At 44.5% G+C, this 21,618-nt stretch overlaps 1 pseudogene; it reads left to right on the top strand.

Moving 5' to 3' along the window:
* Window positions 1-14,407: 14,407 nt before the first annotated feature.
* Window positions 14,408-21,027, top strand: LOC112912131 (tripartite motif-containing protein 26-like; annotated as a pseudogene).
* The last annotated feature ends 591 nt before the right edge of the window (window positions 21,028-21,618 follow it).

Raw genomic sequence — 21,618 nt, 5'->3', positions numbered from 1 at the left:
CAGGTCTGAACCGATACCAAAAGATCGGGATAGTCCCCTGTATATTCTCAGACCATAATGCCTTGAAATTAGAACTTAATCACAACAAGAAGTTTGGAAGGACCACAAGCACGTGGAGGTTAAGGACCATCCTGCTAAAAGATGAAAAGGTCAACCAGGAAATTAAGGAAGAATTGAAAAGATTCATGGAAACTAATGAGAATGAAGATACAACTGTTCAAAATCTTTGGGATGCAGCAAAAGCAGTCCTGAGGGGGAAATATATCGCAATACAAGCATCCATTCAAAAACTGGAAAGAACTCAAATTCAAAAGCTCACCTTACACATAAAGGAACTAGAGAAAAAGCAACAAATGAACCCCAACCCCAGCAGAAGAAGACAGTTAATTAAAATTAGAGCAGAACTAAATGGAATCGAGACGAAAAGAACTGTGGAACAGATCCAGGAGTTGGTTCTTTGAAAGAATTAATAAGATAGATAAACCATTAGCCAACCTTATTAAAAAGAAGAGAGAGAAGACTCAAATTAATAAGATCATGAATGAGAAAGGAGAGATCACTACCAACACCAAGGAAATACAAACGATTTTAAAAACATATTATGAACAGCTGTACGCCAATAAATTAGGAAATCTAGAAGAAATGGACGCATTCCTGGAAAGCCACAAACTACCAAAACTGGAGCAGGAAGAAATAGAAAACCTGAACAGGCCAATAACCAGGGAGTAATTGAAGCAGTCATCAAAAACCTCCCGAGACACAAGAGTCCAGGGCCAGATGGCTTCCCAGGGGAATTCTATCAAACGTTTAAAGAAGAAATCATACCTATTCTACTAAAGCTGTTTGGAAAGATAGAAAGAGATGGAATACTTCCAAATTCGTTCTATGAGGTCAGCATCACCTTAATTCTGAAACCAGACAAAGATCCCACCAAAAAGGAGAATTACAAACCAATATCCCTGATGAACATGGATGCAAAAATTCTCAACAAGATACTAGCCAATAGCATCCAACAACACATTAAGAAAATTATTCACCATGACCAAGTAGGATTAATCCCCGGGACACAAGGCTGGTTCAACACTCGTAAAACCATCAATGTGATTCATCATATCAGCAAGAGAAAAACCAAGAACCATATGATCCTCTCATTAGATGCAGAGAAAGCATTTGACAAAATACAGCATCCACTCCTGATCAAAACCCTTCAGAGTGTTGGGATAGAGGGAACTTTCCTCGACATCTTAAAAGCCATTTACGAAAAGCCCCACAGCAAATATCATTCTCAATGGGGAAGCACTGGGAGCCTTTCCCCTAAGATCAGGAACAAGACAGGGATGTCCACTCTCACTACTGCTGTTCAACATAGTACTGGAAGTCCTCGCCTCAGCAAACAGACAACAAAAAGACATTAAAGGCATTCAAATTAGCAAAGAAGAAGTCAAACTCTCCCTCTTTGCTGATGACATGATACTCTACATAGAAAACCCAAAAGACTCCACCCCAAGATTGCTAGAACTCATACAGCAATTTGGTAGCGTGGCAGGATACAAAATCAATGCCCAGAAATCAATGGCATTTCTATACACTAACAATGAGACTGAAGAAAGAGAAATTAAGGAGTCAATCCCATTTACAATTGCACCCAAAAGCATAAGATACCTAGGAATAAACCTAACCAAAGAGGTAAAAGATCTATACCCTAAAAACTATAGAACACTTCTGAACGAAATTGAGGAAGACACAAAGAAGTGGAAAAATATTCCATGCTCACGGATTGGCAGAATTAATATTGTAAAAATGTCAATGTTACCCAGGGCAATTTACACGTTTAATGCAATCCCTATCAAAATACCATGGACTTTCTTCAGAGAGTTAGAACAAATTATTTTAAGATTTGTGTGGAATCAGAAAAGACCCCGAATAGCCAGGGGAATTTTAAGAAAGAAAACCATAAAATAAATAAAGATTAAAAAAAATGTTTAAAAAAAAAAAAAAACCATAGCTGGGGGCATCACAATGCCAGATTTCAGGTTGTACTACAAAGCTGTGGTCATCAAGACAGTGTGGTACTGGCACAAAAACAGACACATAGATCAATGGAACAGAATAGAGAACCCAGAAGTGGACCCTGAAATGTATGGTCAACTAATATTCGATAAAGGAGGAAAGACTATCCATTGGATGAAAGACACTCTCTTCAGTAAATGGTGCTGGGAAAATTGGACATCCACATGCAGAAGAATGAAACTGGACCACTCTCTTTCACCGTACACAAAGATAAACTCAAAATAGATGAGAGATCTAAATGTGAGACAAGAGTCCATCAAAATCATAGAAGAGAACACAGGCAACACCCTTTTTGAACTCGGCCACAGTAACTTCTTTCAAGATACATCCACAAAGGCAAAAGAAACAAAAGCAAAAATGAACTATTGGGATCTATCAAGATAAGAAGCTTTTGTACAGCAAAGGATACAGTCAACAAAACTAAAAGACAACGTACAGAATGGGAGAAGATATTTGCAAATGACATATCAGATAAAGGGCAGTTTCCAAAATCTATAAAGAACTTATTAAACTCAACAGCAAAGAAACAAACAATCCAATCATGAAATGGGCAAAAGACATGAAGAGAAATCTCACAGAGGAAGACATGGACATGGCCAACATGCACATGAGAAAATGCTCTGCATCACTTGCCATCAGGGAAATACAAATCAAAACCACAATGAGATACCACCTCACACTAGTGAGAATGGGGAAAATTAACAAGGCAGGAAACAACAAATGTTGGAGAGCATGCGGAGAAAAGGGAACCCTCTTACACTGTTGGTGGGAATGGGAACTGGTGCAGCCACTCTGGGAAACTGTGTGGAGGTTCCTCAAAGAGTTAAAAATAGACCTGCCCTACGACCCAGCAATTGCACTGTTGGGGATTTACCCCAAAGATTCAGATGCAATGAAACGCCGGGACACCTGCATCCCGATGTTTCTAGCAGCAATGGCCACGATAGCCAAACTGTGGAAGGAGCCTCGGTGTCCATCGAAAGATGAATGGATAAAGAAGATGTGGCTTATGTATACAATGGAATATTACTCAGCAATTAGAAATGACAAATACCCACCATTTGCTTCAACGTGTATGGAACTGGAGGGTATTATGCTGAGTGAAATCAGTCAATCGGAGAAGGACAGTGTATGTTCTCATTCATTTGGGGAATATAAATAATAGTGAAAGGGAATATAAAGGAAGGGAAAAGAAATGTTGGGAAATATCAGGAAGGGAGACAGAACATAAAGACTCCTAACTCTGGGAGACGAACTAGGGGTGGTGGAAGGGGAGGAGGGCGGGGGGTGGGGGTGAGTGGGTGACAGGCAGTGAGGGGGACACTTGACGGGATGAGCACTGGGTGTTTTTCTGTATGTTGGTAAATTGAACACCAATAAAAATTAATAAAAAAGAAACAAAAACAAAAGAAGCACTGCACTATTTTATGAAGCCACTTTCTTCTGGGTGATGGACATATGCTAAGGTCAGGGAATTCAGTGGGCATATGTCCCTTTCCTCATTTCCTCTGCTATAAAGTATGTCACTTGTCAGATGTGAAGCTGCTTAGAATACCATGGTGATGGGCAAGGTGCCGTGCAAGTGTACAGTTGTAAAGCTTGTGGTCCAGTCTTAAACGGAAACTCCATGCTGGAGTGGGTATCTCTGCTGGAAGAGGTTAGCTCAGCAGACCTGAATTGTTCAAACCCTGCACATTCCCAAGAAGGACCTGTTTCCACAATTGGTCTTTGACCAGCTCCTGGGCACCAAGCTCTTGCAGTGTCTTGACTAATGTTTTTAATGTTGTTGTATAAGGCCTAAACATATGTGTTTAATATCATAAAATTGTTATCAGCTTAATATTATTATGTGGCCTTGGCATCAGGCAAACTGGGAGAGCTCCAAGTGGCCGCACTGTAAGTCCCCCGCTCTGCTCGACCAGTGAGCACTCTAGCCGAAGTGCCCTTCCCATCAAAGGGACCAGGCACATTCCTGCTTATCCTGGAGTAGTGAGATTCAACTTCCTGACAGCCCAAGGAATTCCTCAAACAAACCAATCCCATTCTCAGGGACCATCTCCATCTCTTGATACTACAAAGTTCACCTCTCAAGGGTCCCACCTGCTCACTGTTGCCAGGTGCAAACCCCCTATTGTCCTGCATGGTGTAGCACAGGGTACTTTTCCATTACATGGTCTTTGAGGGAAGACCTCACTTAACCGCACCCTCCTTTCTTCAGGAGCATGCTGACCTATGACATGACATCAATGGCATTCTCCTGGGAGGAGCTTCACTTGACATGCTCATTCAGGACAAACACCCACAGAGGAGCTCACAAAAAAAGGGATGGTTCAATGCCCCATACATCTTACAAGATCCTGTTCACCATCTCTGTTAATCATCTCCAGGTATGCGATGTCCTAGTGGCTGTCAGGATATGTGGCTGACACCTGCCATTGAAGTCATCTGTCCAGTTTCGGGGGCTACCCCATAACCCTAAGGCAGGATTCCCTCACTCACCGACAAGGTGAACAAATGATTAAAGCACATGTCGGGGGGTTTTGAGCCACACAGTACAAGTTCGTCTGGATAGTTTATATGGACATGTATGTATTCTGTGGGGGAATACCTGCTTTCCCCCTGGATAGTCATTGTGTGCCTGCATGACTCACTTCCAGTGAGACCCTGGACTGCTAGCTTCAATGAGCTTCCTTGGTTGGCCACACTTCACGCGTGGTGTCACACATTGCGGCTGGAGGAATTGTGTTCCTTGGGGACCGGGAACCTGGACTTCTGATTTCCTCTGGACTTGACCCCATGTGCCTATTTCCTTAGTGGATTTTACTTTGTATACTTTTGTTATGTTAGGTACTATAATGCATGCTATGTAATAAACTGTAACTGCGAATACAACAGTTTCTTGGTTACCCATGAAGCCTGAGGGTGTGATGGGTTTCCTCTCATCCATTACAGCATCTGTCCCTAAGAGGGCTAACGTGATACCCTTTGCTGAAAGAAAGGGCCATATAGAATGAACCTGTTGTTAGGACACTAGCTGGCTTCTCTCAGGAACGATGCTACATTGGGAGCTAACTGTTCTCTTCCTAAAAACAGGTGCCTGGTTCAAGCTTATGCCCCCTTCCCTATGGCAGCCTACTTGCCCTCTGGTCAGTATGGGGTTATAAAGACCTAGCTCTTTACCCGGGGTGGGGGGGTGGTGATGCTGCAGGTCATCCTATCTCCGTAGCTCCTCATAAGACAGTCTGAGGCCTTTGCTGTGACTGTATCACATGTTGATTCTGCTTCTGCTCAACCCTCTGCCTTCCCTCCCTCCCTCCCTCTGGGAGCTGATGCTGAAGGCACTCCCTAATAACTTCCTTCACCCTAATCTCTGTTACAGAGTCTGCTACTCAGGGAACTCTGTATGTGATGGAGGCTAAGATGTGGAGTCCAAGAAGGTAAGTTCTAACACGGGGCTTTGGAGCTGCAAACTGAGGCTGGCCATCTTTATCACTCATGGTAGGTGGAAGACTGACAGCCCCTGGCACATGTAGGAACACAGTGTAAAAACTTCCAGTATTAGTGAACTGGGATGAAGCCAGAAGCTGGAACAGGCTGAGGATCAGGCCCAGCACTTAATTCTCAGGGAAGCAGAGCCAGAGAAGGTGGAATTCTCAGCACTATTGGGTCTGTTATGACGAGGTTGGGGACTTGTTTGGAAGAGAACAGAATCTTGATGCATGGGATGGGGAGTATGTTGGTAGGTGCACTAAAAGTTCTTGACTCCACATTCCTCTGCATTTTGTGCACCCGGGAAAAGGGCCCTGCTGTTCCCTTTTGTGGGCTTCCTTGGTAGTAGGCTGAGTGATGACCCCCCAAAGTTATGTCCACGTTCTAACACTCACACCTTGTCTTTAGGCCTTCTGTTGGTGTTGGGAAGCTCCAGGTTGCTATCTATGACTGGGTCCACTTCAGGGTTCTCTATTCTGTTCCATTGATCTATGTGTCTGTTTTTGTGCCAGTACCACACTGTCTTGATGACCACAGCTTTGTAGTACAACCTGAAATCTGGCATTGTGATGCCCCCAACTATGGTTTTCTTTTTAAAAATTCCCCTGGCTATTTGGGGTCTTTTCTGTTCCACACAAATCTTAAAATAATTGGTTCCAACTCTCTGAAGGAAGACCATGTTATTCTGATAAGGATTGCATTAAACGTGTAAATTGCCCTGGGTAATATTGACATTTTTGCAGTATTAATTCTGCCAATCCATGAGCATGGAATATTTTTCCATCTCTTTGTGTCTTCCTCAATTTCTCTCAGAAGTGTTCTATAGTTTTTAGGGTATAGATCCTTTACCTCTTTGGTTAGGTTTATTCCTAGGTATCTTATGCTTTTGGGTGCAATTGTAAATGGGATTGACTCCTTAATTTCTCTTTCTTCAGTCTCATTGTTAGTGTATAGAAGTGCCACTGATTTCTGGGCATTGATTTTGTACCCTGCCACACTGCCAATTTGCTGTATGAGTTCTAGGAATCTTGGGGTGGAGGCTTTTGGGTTTTCTAGGTAGAGTATCATGTCATCGGCAAAGAGGGAGAGTTTGATCTCTTCTTTGCCAATTTTAATGCCTTTAATATCTTTTTGTTGTCTGATTGCTGAGGCTAGGACTTCCAGTACTATGTTGAATAGCAGTGGTGAGAGTGGACCATCCCTGTCTTCTTCCTGACCTTAGGGGAAAGGCTCCCAGTGTTTTCCCATTGAGAATGATATTTGCTGTGGGCTTTCATAGATGGCTTTTAAGATATTGAGGAATATTCCCTCTATCCCTACACTCTGAAGAGTTTTGATCAGGAATGGATGCTGTATTTTGTCAAGTGCTTTCTCTGCATCTAATGAGAGGATCATATGGTTCTTGGTTTTTCTCTTGCTGATAAGATGAATCACATTGATTGTTTTACGAGTGTTGAACCAGCCTTGTGTCCCAGGGATAAATCCTACTTGTTCATGGTGAATTATTTTCTTAATGTACTGTTGGATCCTATTGGCTAGTATCTTGAGAATTTTTGCATCCATGTTCATCAGGGATATTGGTCTGTAATTCTCCTTTTTGGTGGGGTCTTTGTCTGGATTCGGAATTAAGGTGATGCTGGCCTCATAGAACGAATTTGGAAGTACTCCATCGCTTTCTATCCTTCCAAACAGCTTTAGTAGAATAGGTATGGTTTCTTCTTTAAACGTTTGATAGAATTCCCCAGGGAAGCCATCTGGCCCTGGACTCTTGTGTCTTGGGAGGTTTTTGATGACTGCTTCAATTTCCTCCCTGGTTATTGGCCTGTTCAGGTTTTCTGTTTCTTCCTGTTCCAGTTTTGGTAGTTTGTGGCTTTCCGGGAATGTGTCCATTTCTTCTAGATTGCCTAATTTATTGGCGTATAGCTGTTCATAATATGTTTTTAAAATCGTTTTTATTTCCTTGGTGTTGGTAGTGATCTCTCCTTTCTCAGTCATGATTTTATTAATTTGAGTCTTCTCTCTCTTCTTTTTAATAAGGCTGGCTAATGGTTTATCTATCTTATTAATTATTTCAAAGAACCAACTCCTGGTTTTGTTGATCTGTTCCACAGTTCTTCTGGTCTCGTTTTTGTTGAGTTCTGCTCGAATCTTTATTAACTCTCTTCTTCTGCTGGGTGTAGGATCTATTTAATGTTTTTTCTCTAGCTCCTTTATGTATAAGGATAGCTTTTGTATTTGAGTTCTTTCCAGTTTTTGAAAGTATGCTTGTATTGCGATGTATTTCCCCCTCAGGACTGCTTTTGCTGCATCCCAAAGATTTTGAACGGTTGTATCTTCATTCTCATTAGTTTCCATGAATCTTTTCAATTCTTCCTTAATTTCCTGGTTGATCCTTCCATCTTTTAGCAGGATGGTCCTTAACCTCCATGTGTTTGAGGTCCTTCCAAACTTCTTATTGTGATTTAGTTCTAATTTCAAGGCATTATGGTCTGAGAATACAAAGGGGACGATCCCAATCTTTTGGTATCGGTTCAGAACCGATTTGTGACCCAGTATGTGGTGTATTCTGGAGAAAGTTCCATGTGCACTTGAGAAGAATGTGTATTCAGTTGAGTTTGGATGTAAAGTTCTGTAGATATCTGTGAAATCCATCTGGTCCAGTGTATCATTTAAAGCTCTCGTTTCTTTGGAGATGTTGTGGTTACAAGACCTACTGAGGGGATCCCTGGGTGGCGCAGCGGTTTGGCATCTGCCTTTGGCCCAGGGCGCGATCCTGGAGATCTGGGATCGAATCCCACGTCGGGTTCCCGGTGCATGGAGTCTGCTTCTCCCTCTGCCTACGTCTCTGCTTCTCTCTCTCTCTCTCTCTCTCTCTCTGTGACTATCATAAATAAATAAATAAATAAATAAATAAATAAATAAATAAATAAATAAATAAAATAAAAAAAGGAAGACCTATAGAGTGTAGAAAGTGCTAGATTGAAGTCACCAACTATAAGTGTATTATTATCTAAGTATGTCTTAATTTTGGTTGTTAATTGATTGATATATTTGGCAGCTCCCACATTTGGGACATATATATTGAGGATTGTTAAGTCCTCTTGTTGGATAGATCCTTTAAGTATGATATAGTGTCTCTCTTCATCTCTCACTACAGTCTTCGGGTTAAATTTTAGTTGATCTGATATAAGGATGGCTACCCCTGCTTTCTTTTGAGGACCATTTGAATGGTAAATGGTTCTCCAACCTTTTATTTTCAGGCTGTAGGTGTCCTTCTGTCTAAAATGAGTCTCCTTAAAGACTCCTAACTCTGGGAAACGAACTAGGGGTGGTGGAAGGGGAGGAGGGCGGGGAGTGGAGGGGAATGGGTGACGGGCACTGAGGGGGACACTTGACGGGATGAGCACTGGGTGTTTTTCTGTATGTTGGTAAATTGAACACCAATAAAGATTAATTTATTAAAAAAATAAAATAAAATGAGTCTCTTGTAGACAGCAAATAGATGGGTCCTGCTTTTTTATCCAATCTGAAACCCTGCTCCTTTTGATGGGGTCATTAAGCCCGTTCACGTTCAGAGTTACTAGTGAAAGATATGAGTTTAGTGTCATCATGATATCTATTCGGTCCCTGTTTTTGTGGATTGTTCCACTGAACTTCTTCTTAAAGGGGAATTTTAAGAGTCCCCCTTAAAATTTCTTGCAGAGCTGGTTTGGAGGTCACATATTCTTTCAGTTCCTGCCTGTCTTGGAAGCTCTTTATCTCTCCTTTTTCCATTCTGAATGAGAGCCTTGCTGGATAAAGTATTCTTGGTTGCATGTTCTTCTCATTTAGGACCCTGAATATATCCTGCCAGCCCTTTCTGGCCTGCCAGGTCTCTGTGGAGAGGTCTGCCATTACCCTAATACTCCTCCCCATAAAAGTCAGGGATTTCTTTGTCTCTTGCTGTTTTAAGGATCTTCTCTTTATCTTTGGAATTTGCAATCTTAACTATTAAATGTCGAGGTGTTGAACGGTTTTTATTGATTTTAGGGGGGGAATCTCTCTATTTCTTGGATCTGAATGCCTGTTTCCCTTCCCAGATTAGGAAATGTTTTCAGCTAGGATCAAATACATATTCTGGCCCTCTGTCCCTTTCGGCGCCCTCAGGAACCCCAATTAAAGGTAGGTTTTTATTTCTCAGGCTGTCATTTATTTCCCTTAATCTATCCTCATGATCTTTTAATTAATTGTTTGTCTCTTTTTTCCTCAGTTTCCGTCTTTGCCATCAACTTGTCTTCTATGTCACTCACTCGTTCTTCCACCTCGTTAACCATCGTCATTAGGACTCCTAGTTTGGATTGCATCTCATTCAATTGATTTTTAATTTCCGCCTTATTAGATCTAAATTCTGCAGTCATGAAGTCTCTTGAGTCCTTTATGCTTTTTTATAGAGCCAACAGCAGCTGTATAATAGTGCTTGTGAATTGGCTTTCTGACATTGAATTGTAATCCAGATTCTGTAACTCTGTGGGAGAGAGGACAGTTTCTGATTCTTTCTTTTGAGGTGAGGTTTTCCTTCTAGTAATTTTGCTCAGTGCCGAGTGGCCAAAAACAAGTTGTGTTGGGAAAAGGAGAAAAAGATAGGAGAGAAAGAAGGAAAGAAAAAAGAAAAAAGAGAGAAGAAAAAGAGAAAGAAAAAGAAAAGAAGGGAAAAAAAGGGTGGGGGAAGCTAACAGAAATAAAAAAGCAAAAAGAAAAAGAAAAAGAAAAAACCACGGGGTGTATCTTCTGATTCTGTATACTTTAAGTCCCTTGACTTCCTCTGGAACTGCTCCGTCCAGCTGGTCTTCTGGGGGAGGGACCTGTTGTGCTGATTTTCAGGCGTTAGCACTTGGGGGAGCTGCTCTGCCCCCTGCCTGGTGCAGGGCTCAGTGGGGGTTGTTCACCCCGTGAGGCCCCAGGAGGAACAACCGCAGTGGCGGGGCCAGCTCTGCAGCCCTAGAGTCAGCTCCTGCAGTATCTCCGGGGCTCTCAGTCTGCAGGGCATGGAGGCTCCGGGGTGGGGCTGCTGATCTGCTCAGCTCGGGGCAGGAGCGTCCTTGCTGTCCTGGGCCCTCCCGGCCTCTGCCGGTCCCGGGGGAGGCTGGATCCTGGGCTGTGTCCCGGCGCTCTGTGCTCCGGAGCCTGCGTTGTTGGATTCGCGCTCCCGCCCCGCAGCCCCCTCCGCGGAGCCACCGCCCGAGCCCCTCCGAGCTGCTCTGGGTCCCGCCGTGGGCGCTGCAGCCCTTAGGGAGCTCGGCGCATCTCCCCGGCGGCAAGTGCCTGTTAGTGTCCCCGGGAGCCCGAGGGCATCCCCGCCCTCCTGGGTCCTGCTCCAACTCCCTGCGGGTCCCTTTCCGCCTAGGAAGGTTGGTGCAGCTCCTGCTCCTCCGGGACGGGGCTCTCCTGTCCTGGGGACACTCGCCCCGGCCTCAGCCCGGCTCCTCGCGGGGCCCCTCCCCCTTGGAGGCCTTTTGTTTCTTTAATTCTTTCCACCCCGTCTTCCTACCTTGATAGAAGCGCGAACTCTTCTCACTGTAGCGTTCCAGCTGGTCTCTCTTTAAATCTCATGCCGAATTCGTAGATTTTCAGGATGATTGGAAGGTTATCTAGGTAATTTTGTGGGGACAGATGATTTGGGGACCCTACTCTTCTGCCATCTTGTCCCAATACCATGTATTTGTATTTTTGAGGTAAATATCTAGTAGTGTAGTTCCTTGATATGAGGGTAGCTCTCTTTTTAACTCTTTGAGGAACCTCCACACAGTTTTCCAGAGTGGCTGCACCAGTTCACCTTCCCACTAACAGTGCAAGAGGGTTCCCCTTTCTCCACATCCTCTCCAACCTTTGTGGTTTCCTGCCTTGTTAATTTTCACCATTCTCACTGGTGTGAGGTGGTATCTCATTGTGGTTTTGATTTGTATTTCCGTGATGGAAGGTGATGCAGAGTAGTTTCTCATGTGTCTGTTGGCCATGTGTAGGTCTTCTTTGGAGAAATATCTGCTCATATCTTCTGGGAGGCTCTCTCTGTCTTCCTGACTATCCTGTTTGTGTTCTCTCTCTTCTAAAATAAGTAAATAAATAAATCTTTTTAAAAAGTATGTTGTTTCATTTACAAGTGTTTGGAGATTTTCCGATATTTTTCAATGCTCTATTTCTAGTTTAATTCCATTACATTCCAAGGACATACTTTATACAATTTCAATTCTTTTACATTTGTTAAGGTTTGTTTTATGGCTCAGAATATGGTCCTTTTGTATAAATATTCTATATGCACTTGAAAGGAATATGTATTCTGTTTTTGCTGGAAAAATATGTTGTAAATCTCACTAGGTCAAATTAACTGACAGTGTTTTTCAGGTCATCTTTATCCTTACTGTCAGTTTGCCCAATTTAAAAAAATTTTTTTTTCCTTTTTTGAGAGGTTGAAGTGTCTGCCATCATTGTGGGTTTGTCTGTTTCTCATGTCAGGTTTTGCTCTACCTGTTTTTCAGCTCTGTTGCATGCATATTTGAAAAAGGTCTGTTTTCTTAGAAAGTTGACCCCTTTGTCATTATGTAATAATGTTCTTTGTGTCTATAGTGTATCTTTTTCTGAAGTCTAGTTTATCTGACAATGAAGTATCTATTCCAACTGTCTTTTCCTTATTACTTTATATGGTGTATCTTGTTTAGTACCTGAATGGTCATATGGTAGGCCTTTGCAGCCCTAGAGTTTGCATTTCTGGGCAGAGTTCAGGCATAGTGATAGAGTTGTTGAAGCTTAAATCAATGTTTTTCAAGGTGTATGTTGTTATACTTTGTATCATGACATCAATTTTGTGGGTTATAGCTAGCATTTAGAAGTTGGGTGTAACAAGTTACCTGGCGTTATGTTAGCTGGGCCTTCCGTAGGCTTTACAGGGACAAAAGGGGCTATGGACGGTGATTTCTACCTGTCTTACTACATAGGTCAAAGGGACAAGCTTGAAAAAAAAGGACAAGCTTGGACATGAGTCTCTGGAGTTTGAGTTTTGGTTGGATGATACTGAAAACTTGAACATACAGTAATCCTATAGTCAGGGCACTGGAAAAGACCTTAAAGGGCATCTAGTTTACTTGACATCATAGTTGAACATTTTAGTTTAGTTTAGTTTATTTATTTAGAGGGGAGAAGGGGAGAGGGAGAGGGAGTGAGAGAATCTCAAGGAGACCCCCTGCTCAGCACGGAGCCTGCCACAGGGCTTGATCTCATGACTCTGAGATCATGACCTGAACTGAAATTAAGAGTCAGATGTCCAATCAACTGAGCCACCCAGGCGCCCCTATACTTGAACATTATAAAGACCACAAAATGGTCCACAAAGTGGTCCAATGGAAGCTTAAAATCTTCTGAGACCAGTAACTTTCAGATTCCCCATTCAAACATTGTACTCATTCAGGCGCTGTATATAAGGCCATGTGCCTAGGAAAATGAACAAGACCTGCTCTGAAGAGGTAGCTCCAAGAGTGCCATGATTAGTAGGCCATGACTACTTGTAGTAGTCAGAGAGAGCTTCCTAGAGACCATAGCAGTTGAAGTTGTGGCTGTTTGCAGGTTCTCCTGCAGGAGAACCTGGCTCTGGGGTTCCCTATGGCTAGGCTACCCCTGACAAAAGACAATCAAGAAAGGAGGAAGGAATTTATTTCAGAGGCCAACTCTGGGAAGACATGGACTAGCATCTCGAAGATAGTATCCAGGGTGCTGAAAATACTTCAGGTTTAGGAAAGCTTACAACATGCCAGCAGAAGCAATTGTAAAGATAATGTCATCATCAGAAAGGGGGCTGATGTACACAAGAGCATGATAGAAGAGCCGGCAAGGTTGGCTGACAGCAGCTGGAAATTGTAATTGGAGATGAAGGCATTTCTTCTACCACATCAAAAATAGATTCTCTTATTAATGTAAATCAACCAAAGTGTCCTGAAGCCCTACTTGGCACAGGACCTAAAATGTTTAGTTTTAGTCTTATAGGATTACATTTCAAGATTAAACCAGTCTAAATTGTATGGTTTTGGAGCTGTTTTTATATTGAACTAAGGGACTGGTTTGTCATTTACAATATTGAGAATTTTATAAATGTGAAACTTTTTTTGTATTCCAACTAAAAATAAAACTTATAAACAGGCTCAGTGGTTATTCTAACTTGGGTCCAAGTGTTTTGGACAGTCCCCACACAAATTCTGTAAATAAAAGCAATATTTTATTGAGATTTTGCTCCAGTAAAACATATCAAAGCATGAAAAAATGACTAATAAAAAATCAGACTGTATTATATATAATCAAGAATATATGTATTTAACAAAACTTACTTTTTAGTGTATATGTATGTGTATGTGTGATATGCAAGTATTTTAAATTGGGATGTGAATGCATTTCTTATGTTTCAAAACATGGTTGAAAACTATTAGTTTAAATGATGATGATATTTCCTAAGCAGAATATAAAAAACAGACCTACTGCTTTCTAGTAATCTAATTTTCATGTTCTCAGTGAGTTTTGAGATACAGCCCTACATGTTTATAATTCTTATCCTCTAGTATTGAATTATTTACAGCAAATATGTTTTACTGAGCTTATCTACCAAGAGTGAAGCAGATTCCTTAGACTTCACTGGGGATTTACTTTTCCACAATCTTCTAGAATACCCCACTTAAATATATGTTGGGAACAGACTAAATATAAAAATTCTTCTCACAGGTTCTAGCTTGATGTTGATTAAACGCATAATTTCTTTTGTCCTTCATGTCTTCTTAGAAAGTGATTGCTTGCTTTGAGAAGGAGCTGTGTGCAGGGTCTGGGCACTGCTGCCATGGCTGCTGCCTCCCCTCTGAGAGAGCTGGAGGGTGAGGCCCTCTGCTCTATCTGCCTCGACTACTTGAGGGACCTCGTAGCCATCAACTGTGATCATGTTTTCTGCTACCACTGCATAATTCGAGTATGTGAATGCAGCCATTGCATTGTTCTCTCTGCAAGACCGTCTTTAAGAAAGAGAACATTCACCATGTGTGGTAGATGGCAAGCTTAGTGGAAAACATCTGAAAGATGAAGGTAGATGAAGAGAGACCACCCAGAGAGGACAGACCACCTGAGCAAAATGTGGAGAAGCTGTGGGGGCTACATTTGGAGAAGCTCCATTATTACTGCAAGGGTGACCAGCAAATACTGTGTGCTATATGCTGAGAGTCCCGGGAGCATAGGCATCATACTGCTGTTCTCCTGGAGAAGGCTGTATTGCCTTATTGGGTAAGAATTCTGCTGGACCCTAGCTTCATCCTTATAGCACAGTTCCATTACAATACAAGGTCCAAATTCTTCAATATAATGTTTTATTTTATTTTATTTTTTATGAAATATTGAATAAGATTTATTAAAACCTTAGAAGAAGACAGATCTCCGTGACTACACTGGGGTCAAATAGGCGTAAGGTGTGGAAAACAAAAAATCTTAAGAAATATGAAAAAAAAACAGGGCATGTTCATGACTACATTTACACTAGAGCAGTCAACTAGATAATTGTTCTAATGCGAACCAATTATTATAATGAAGGTTAATTACTTGAGTATGAACCAGAGCCATAAGGCAGGTTGGTACCTGGAGTTAAATTGAACATTTGGGTGCCAAAATATAGGCAAACCTGGAGCCAACTTTCTGATGAACAATCTAAACCTACTGTCAAAATCACTGAAGATTTTATCTGGCACCCGAACTGTTGTTCTATAAAAGAAATGTTAGAATTTAAAACAAACCGGGAGGAATGTTCAGTACAGGACAGAAATATGGGGCTTAAGCAAAGATCACAGGGAATTAGAGCCTTCTTGTGTCCATTTCTACTGCCTTTTGCAATATAATATTTTTTGAAATATAACACGTGTACAGAAAAGTGTACTGAACTTACCTAAACAACCCAATGAAAACAAACACAAACATATATGCATATATAACCCACCACCAGGCCAAGAAAAGAATAGCTCCAGCTCTGCCCCCCTCATCCCCCAGCTTGTCTTCACTTAAAATGTTGACATTTTCTCTGTTATTAGAGGTCTATCATTTACACATTTACAAAATATTGCATAAGATCATATTTATCTTGATCACTTAAGATTTTGGGGTCCCTCTTCAGTTGTGTGCCTGTCTTGCTCCCACAGGCCCCCAGCAACCCCCTTCCTTTCCCTGTGGAAGTAACCCTAGTGTGATCTGTATAATTACTTCCTCGCTTTTAAAAATAATTGCCACCTACGCATCTGCCAGACCTTACACATACAGATTTTTACAGGTCTTTACACAGGTGCGTGTGGCTGCATTTTGCCCAGTTTATCCTATTTGATGGTCCACTCTGAACATGGTGCTTCTCTTCTTTTCGGGTATTAAGGTCCTGTATACTTGGGGCTATTACAAGCAGGATTTCCCGAGGGTGCCTTGAGCCCAGTCCTGGCACCCTGCCCCCCCCCCCCCCCCCCCCCCCCCGCGCGCAGCTACAGGTGGAAGCGCTGCTCCCCGCGCGACCCCTGCAGCGGGACCTGCCGGCGCCGTGGCTGTGTGCGCAGAGCCTTGGGTCCTGCCCCCCAGGAGCTGACAGTGCAGGCTGCTGGGCTCTGAAGGGAGGAGCCGCCAACCGCGGGACACAACCGCGGGACCGTCGCCAGGGCCTCTCTGCGCCCTTCACATCCAGCTCGTTCTGGAGGCGCCGCGAGTTCCACGAGGGCACGGGCTGCCAGCGGGGTCCCAGCCCCCAGCACCCAGGCCCCCAGCACCCGGCCCCCACCACTCAGCACCTGGCCCCCAGCACCCGGCTCCCAGCACTCAGCACCTGGCATCCAGCACCCGGCCCCCACCACCTGGCCCCCAGCAGCCAGCGCCCGGCCCCCAGCACTCAGCACCTGGCATCCAGCCCCCGGCTCCCAGCACTCAGCACCTGGCACCCAGCACCCGGCTCCCAGCACTCAGCACCTGGCACCCAGCGCCCGGCCCCCAGCACCTGGTCCCCGGAACCCAGCACTCAACACCCGGCCCCCGGCCCCCGGCCCCCGGCACTCGGCCCCCAGCCCCCGGCGCCCAGCCGCTCGCTGGCACAGCACCGGCAGCCTGAGGGGCCTCCTCCGCCCCAGGCGCCGCTTTGGGCAGCGAGGCTGAGGCTGCGGAGCGCAGACGCCCGGGGCAGGGGCCTCGTCTCCATCGTTTCCTTTCCCCGCACCCGGGGGCCCCGGGCTCAGCGGGGGTGGGTGGGTGGGGCATCCGGGGCTCAGCGGGTGGGGCGAGCCCAGGTCCCGGGTGGGGCCCCATGGGGCCTGCCCCTCCTGCCGCGTGTCTCATGAAGAAACAAAGATTTTTTAAGAAGCTGCATACCGGGTGCGTGGACCTCGGGGTCAGCAGTGGCCGATGGGGGCCTCCCGCGCCGTCCCAGGGGGGCGCCCCGCCCCCGCGAGCCCCTCCCCCCCCCCCCCGCCTCTCACCTCGCAGCCAGCAGCGCTGGCCCCTACCTGGACCCGGGATAGAGACTAGAGACCTGGCTCCCGCGGCCCCCGCGGCCCCCGCCCCTCACCCCCTCTACTTCAGAAGCGACACCCACACAGAAGGGGCGCCTGGGCCTCCCTAGCCGCGCCCGGAGGCCAGGAGGCAGCCCCCCCACCCCCACCCCCCTGGCAGGGGTTAGACGACTCACCCTTTTCAACCTGGCCGCGGCCTCCCCCCGAAAGGATGGCGGTCAGCAAGCTCCGTCGGGCCTGCTCCGGGTCAGGGCCGTGCAAGGTCAAGGAACTTTGCCTCCTGATATTTCCCACACATTTCAGAAAGGGAGACAGAACATAGAGACTCCTAACTCTGGGAAACGAACTAGGGGGGGTGGAAGGGGAGGAGGGCGGGGGGTGGGGGTGACTGGGTGACGGGCACTGAGGGGCGCACTTGACGGGATGAGCACTGGGTGTTATTCTGTATGTTGGTAAATTGAACACCAATAAAAAATAAATTTATTATTATTTTTTTTTTAAAAAAGGAACTTTGCCTCCTAAGAATGAACGACAGGCAGTCCGTTGGAGATGGTGTTTGGGAATTCTGCTCATTATGTGCCGAGTTATTCCCCTTATCACTCACGCATAGCTGGGGATGCCCGCGAGCTGATTTATAGGCGGAGCCTGCCCTTCTGTGTCAGGTGGAGGTGGGGTGGCCGCACCGTCCCCGCCCCCCTGCGCACCTTGCTGAGCAACTGTGACCGTTTCACTACCGCAAGGGCGAAAGGTGAGGGAGCAGAGCTCGCGTAAGGTCTCGGGGCACCAAAAGTTTTCTTTTCTTTTTTTTTTTTTAATAAATTAATTTTTATTGGTGTTCAATTTACCAACATACAGAATAACACCCATTGCTCATCCCGTCAAGTGTCCCCCTCAGTGCCCGTCACCCATTCCCCCCCACCCCCCGCCCTCCTCCCCTTCCACCACCCCTAGTTCATTTCCCAGAGTTAGGAGTCTTTATGTTCTGTCTCCCTTTCTGATATTTCCCACACATTTCTTCTCCCTTCCTTTATATTACCTTTCACTATTATTTATATTCCCCAAATGAATGAGAACATACACTGTTTGTCCTTCTCCGATTGACTTACTGCACTCAGCATAATCCCCTCCAGTTCCATCCACATTGAAGCAAATGGTGGGTATTTGTCGTTTCTAATGGCTGAGTAATATTCCATTGTATACATAAACCACATCTTCTTTATCCATTCATCTTTCGATGGACACCGAGGCTCCTTCCACACTTTGGCTATTGTGGACATTGCTGCTAGAAACATTGGGGTGCAGGTGTCCCGGCGTTTCATTGCATCTGAATGCAATCCCTATCAAAATACCATGGACTTTCTTCAGAGAGTTAGAACAAATTACTTCAAGATTTGTGTGGAATCAGAAAAGACCCCGAATAGCCAGGGGAATTTTAAAAAAGAAAACCATAGCTGGGGGCATCACAATGCCAGATTTCAGGTTGTACTACAAAGCTGTGGTCATCAAGACAGTGTGGTACTGGCACAAAAACAGACACATAGATCAATGGAACAGAATAGAGAATCCAGAAGTGGACCCTGAACTTTATGGTCAACTAATGGTCAACTAATATTCGATAAAGGAGGAAAGACTATCCACTGGAATAAAGACAGTCTCTTCAATAAATGGTGCTGGGAAAATTGGACATCCACATGCAGAAGAAAGAAACTAGACCATTCTGTTGCACCATACACAAAGATAAACTCAAAATGGATGAAAGACCTAAATGTGAGACAAGATTCCATCAAAATCCTAGAGGAGAACACAGGTAACACCCTTTTTGAACTCGGCCACATTAACTTCTTGCAAGATACATCCACGAAGGCAAAATGAACTATTGGGACTTCATCAAGATAAGAAGCTTTTGTACAGCAAAGGATACAGTCAACAAAACTAAAAGACAAGCTACAGAATTGGAGAAGATATTTGCAAATGACGTATCAGATAAAGGGCTAGTTTCCAAGATCTATAAAGAACTTATTAAACTCAACATCAAAGAAACAAACAATCCAATCATGAAATGGGCAAAAGCCACAAACAGAAACCTCACAGAGAAGACATAGACATGGCCAACAAGCACAGGAGGAAATGCTCTGCATCACTCGCCATCAGGGAAATACAAATCAAAACCACAATGAGATACCACCTCACACCAGTGAGAATGGGGAAAATTAACAAGGCAGGAAACCACAAATGTTGGAGAGGATGCAGAGAAAAGGGAACCCTCTTACACTGTTGGTGGGAATGTGAACTGGTGCAGCCACTCTGGAAAACTGTGTGGAGGTTCCTCAAAGAGTTAAAAATAGACCTGCCCTACGACCCAGCAATTGCACTGCTGGGGATTTACCCCAAAGATTCAGATGCAATGAAACGCCGGGACACCTGCACCCCGATGTTTCTAGCAGCAATGTCCACAATAGCCAAACTGTGGAAGGAGCCTTGGTGTTAATCGAAAGATGAATGGATAAAGAAGATGTGGTCTATGTATACAATGGAATATTATTCAGTCATTGGGAATGACAAATATCTACCATTTGCTCAGTGTGGATAGAACTGGAGGGTATTATGCTGAGTGAAGTTAGTCAATTGGAGAAGGACAAACATTATATGGTCTCATTCATTTGGGCAGTATAAAAAATAGTGACAGGGAATAAAGGGTAAAGGAGAGAAAATGAGTGGGAAATATCAGTGAGGGTGACAGAACATGAGTGACACCTTCTCTGGGATCCGAACAAGGGGTGGTAGAAAGGGAGGTGGGCGGGGGGTTGGGGTGACTGGGTGATGGGCACTGAGGGGGCACTTGATCAGATGAGCGCTGGGTGTTATTGAATATGTTGGCAAATTGAACACCAATAAAAAATAATTTTCTAAAAAAACCAGGAAGTTCTTTGTGGTGGCTAATGTGACCACATTCTTTATCTGAGGTCGCAAAATTTGAAACCACACATCCTTCCCCAGTGTTTATTGGCCATGATGATACCAGCTCTTATCTTTCTTTTCCTCCTGAGGCTCATTGTGCTGCTCGTGCTCTTGAATTTTCTCCCTGGGCTCTCTCTACCTTCTGGATAGTATGAGCACAAGGTACAATGAAGTCAGTCTCCTGTTCCCTGAAGGGAGGCTCCCACTGTGGATAGAAAGGCACCAGAACCCACGGGGAAAATATCCTCTGATATCTTATGACACAAAACCTTTATCCCCTGGTCCACACAGTGAGGATCATCCTGAATTCTCAGACAGCCAATGGCTACCTGTCAGTGTCTCTGAGTGGGAAGAGCATGATATTCACTGGCTTGTGAATGAACAAGTACCAGCACAGTCAAAGATTCAACGTGAGCATGGGGTATTGCAAGGGATGCTACAAGGGACTCACGAGGGGCAGAGTGTACTGGGAAGAGAAAGTGAACAGGATATGGGGGGAGCAGAGGAGAAAGAAGAGGCAGTGAAGTACTGAGGTGGAGATGGGGGTGTGTTTGGCAAGAGATTTTTTGGTGTATAAATGGGCACCACAGATAGTTACAGTTACACTGGATATAAAAATGAGAATGAAGATTTGGAAGAGGAGTGACCTCAGGAAAATGGGATATGGTCCAAATTCTGCCTGGTAGGGGTGGCAAGAGAGTTGGTGGTGAGAAGAGAATTTCTCAACTTCAGCCCCAAGGAAGGGTTCTGGACGGTGCTGCCATCTTCTGCTGGAGTGTCCATAGGGACTGACTCTGAGCCTTTCCAGATCCTGTCCTATTGCCCAAGGCAGATTAGAGTTGCTCTGGATTATGATGACAGGAAGGTGACCTTTACCAATCCTATGACTCAGGAGTTCATCTTTGAACTCTCCACTTCCTTCCCAGGGAGAATTTTTCTTTTCCTGTGGCTTAACTGCATGAGATCCATACTTATTCTGAGGCCCTGAGAGAAGGCCTCACTGGTCCTGTATGGCTCGGTTCATTCCCAACTTTCCACTTCAGCTAGATCATCCATTTGGGTTTCTGAATGCCCAGATGATGGGAGCAACGTGTCAGAAGCAGGAGTTCTTATCCTCTGCTTTGCCTGTAAAATGGGAATAACACATGGTATACTTTCTCTGCATGGGAATGCATTGAAATGTCTTTAAAGTGCTTATTAAAATATGTGCTGTTGTTAATCTTTTTCTTCTCTTGTCTTTGATTTGGTTTGTCCGCTACTGAGATGAAAGTATGATAAGGAGTGACTGTGTCAAAGGATAAGCAGCAGAAAACAAATCTGGCTGTTTTTAGAAGGGAAATATACTGAGGTGTGCCAGGTGCCAAGAGGGAAGGATGTCCATGTCTACCTACTTGCAAATTTGGGAGGCACTACCATGTCACCACGAAAGCCAGAGTAGGAGACAGTATGGGAGCTGCAGCCAGAGGAAGGAGGAGGCAGGGGTCATCAAGAGCTTGAGGGAGCAGCATGTCTGTGTGTACACAGAACACACATGCTAGTGGACAGTGGATAGGACATGGCAGCAAGCAGAGGAGGAAAA

This window comes from Vulpes vulpes, chromosome 12, assembly GCF_048418805.1.
Source record: "Vulpes vulpes isolate BD-2025 chromosome 12, VulVul3, whole genome shotgun sequence".
NCBI classification, from domain to species: Eukaryota; Metazoa; Chordata; class Mammalia; order Carnivora; family Canidae; genus Vulpes; species Vulpes vulpes.
Note: the sequence above shows the minus strand (reverse complement) of the source record. Positions and strands in the feature narration are given on the sequence as shown.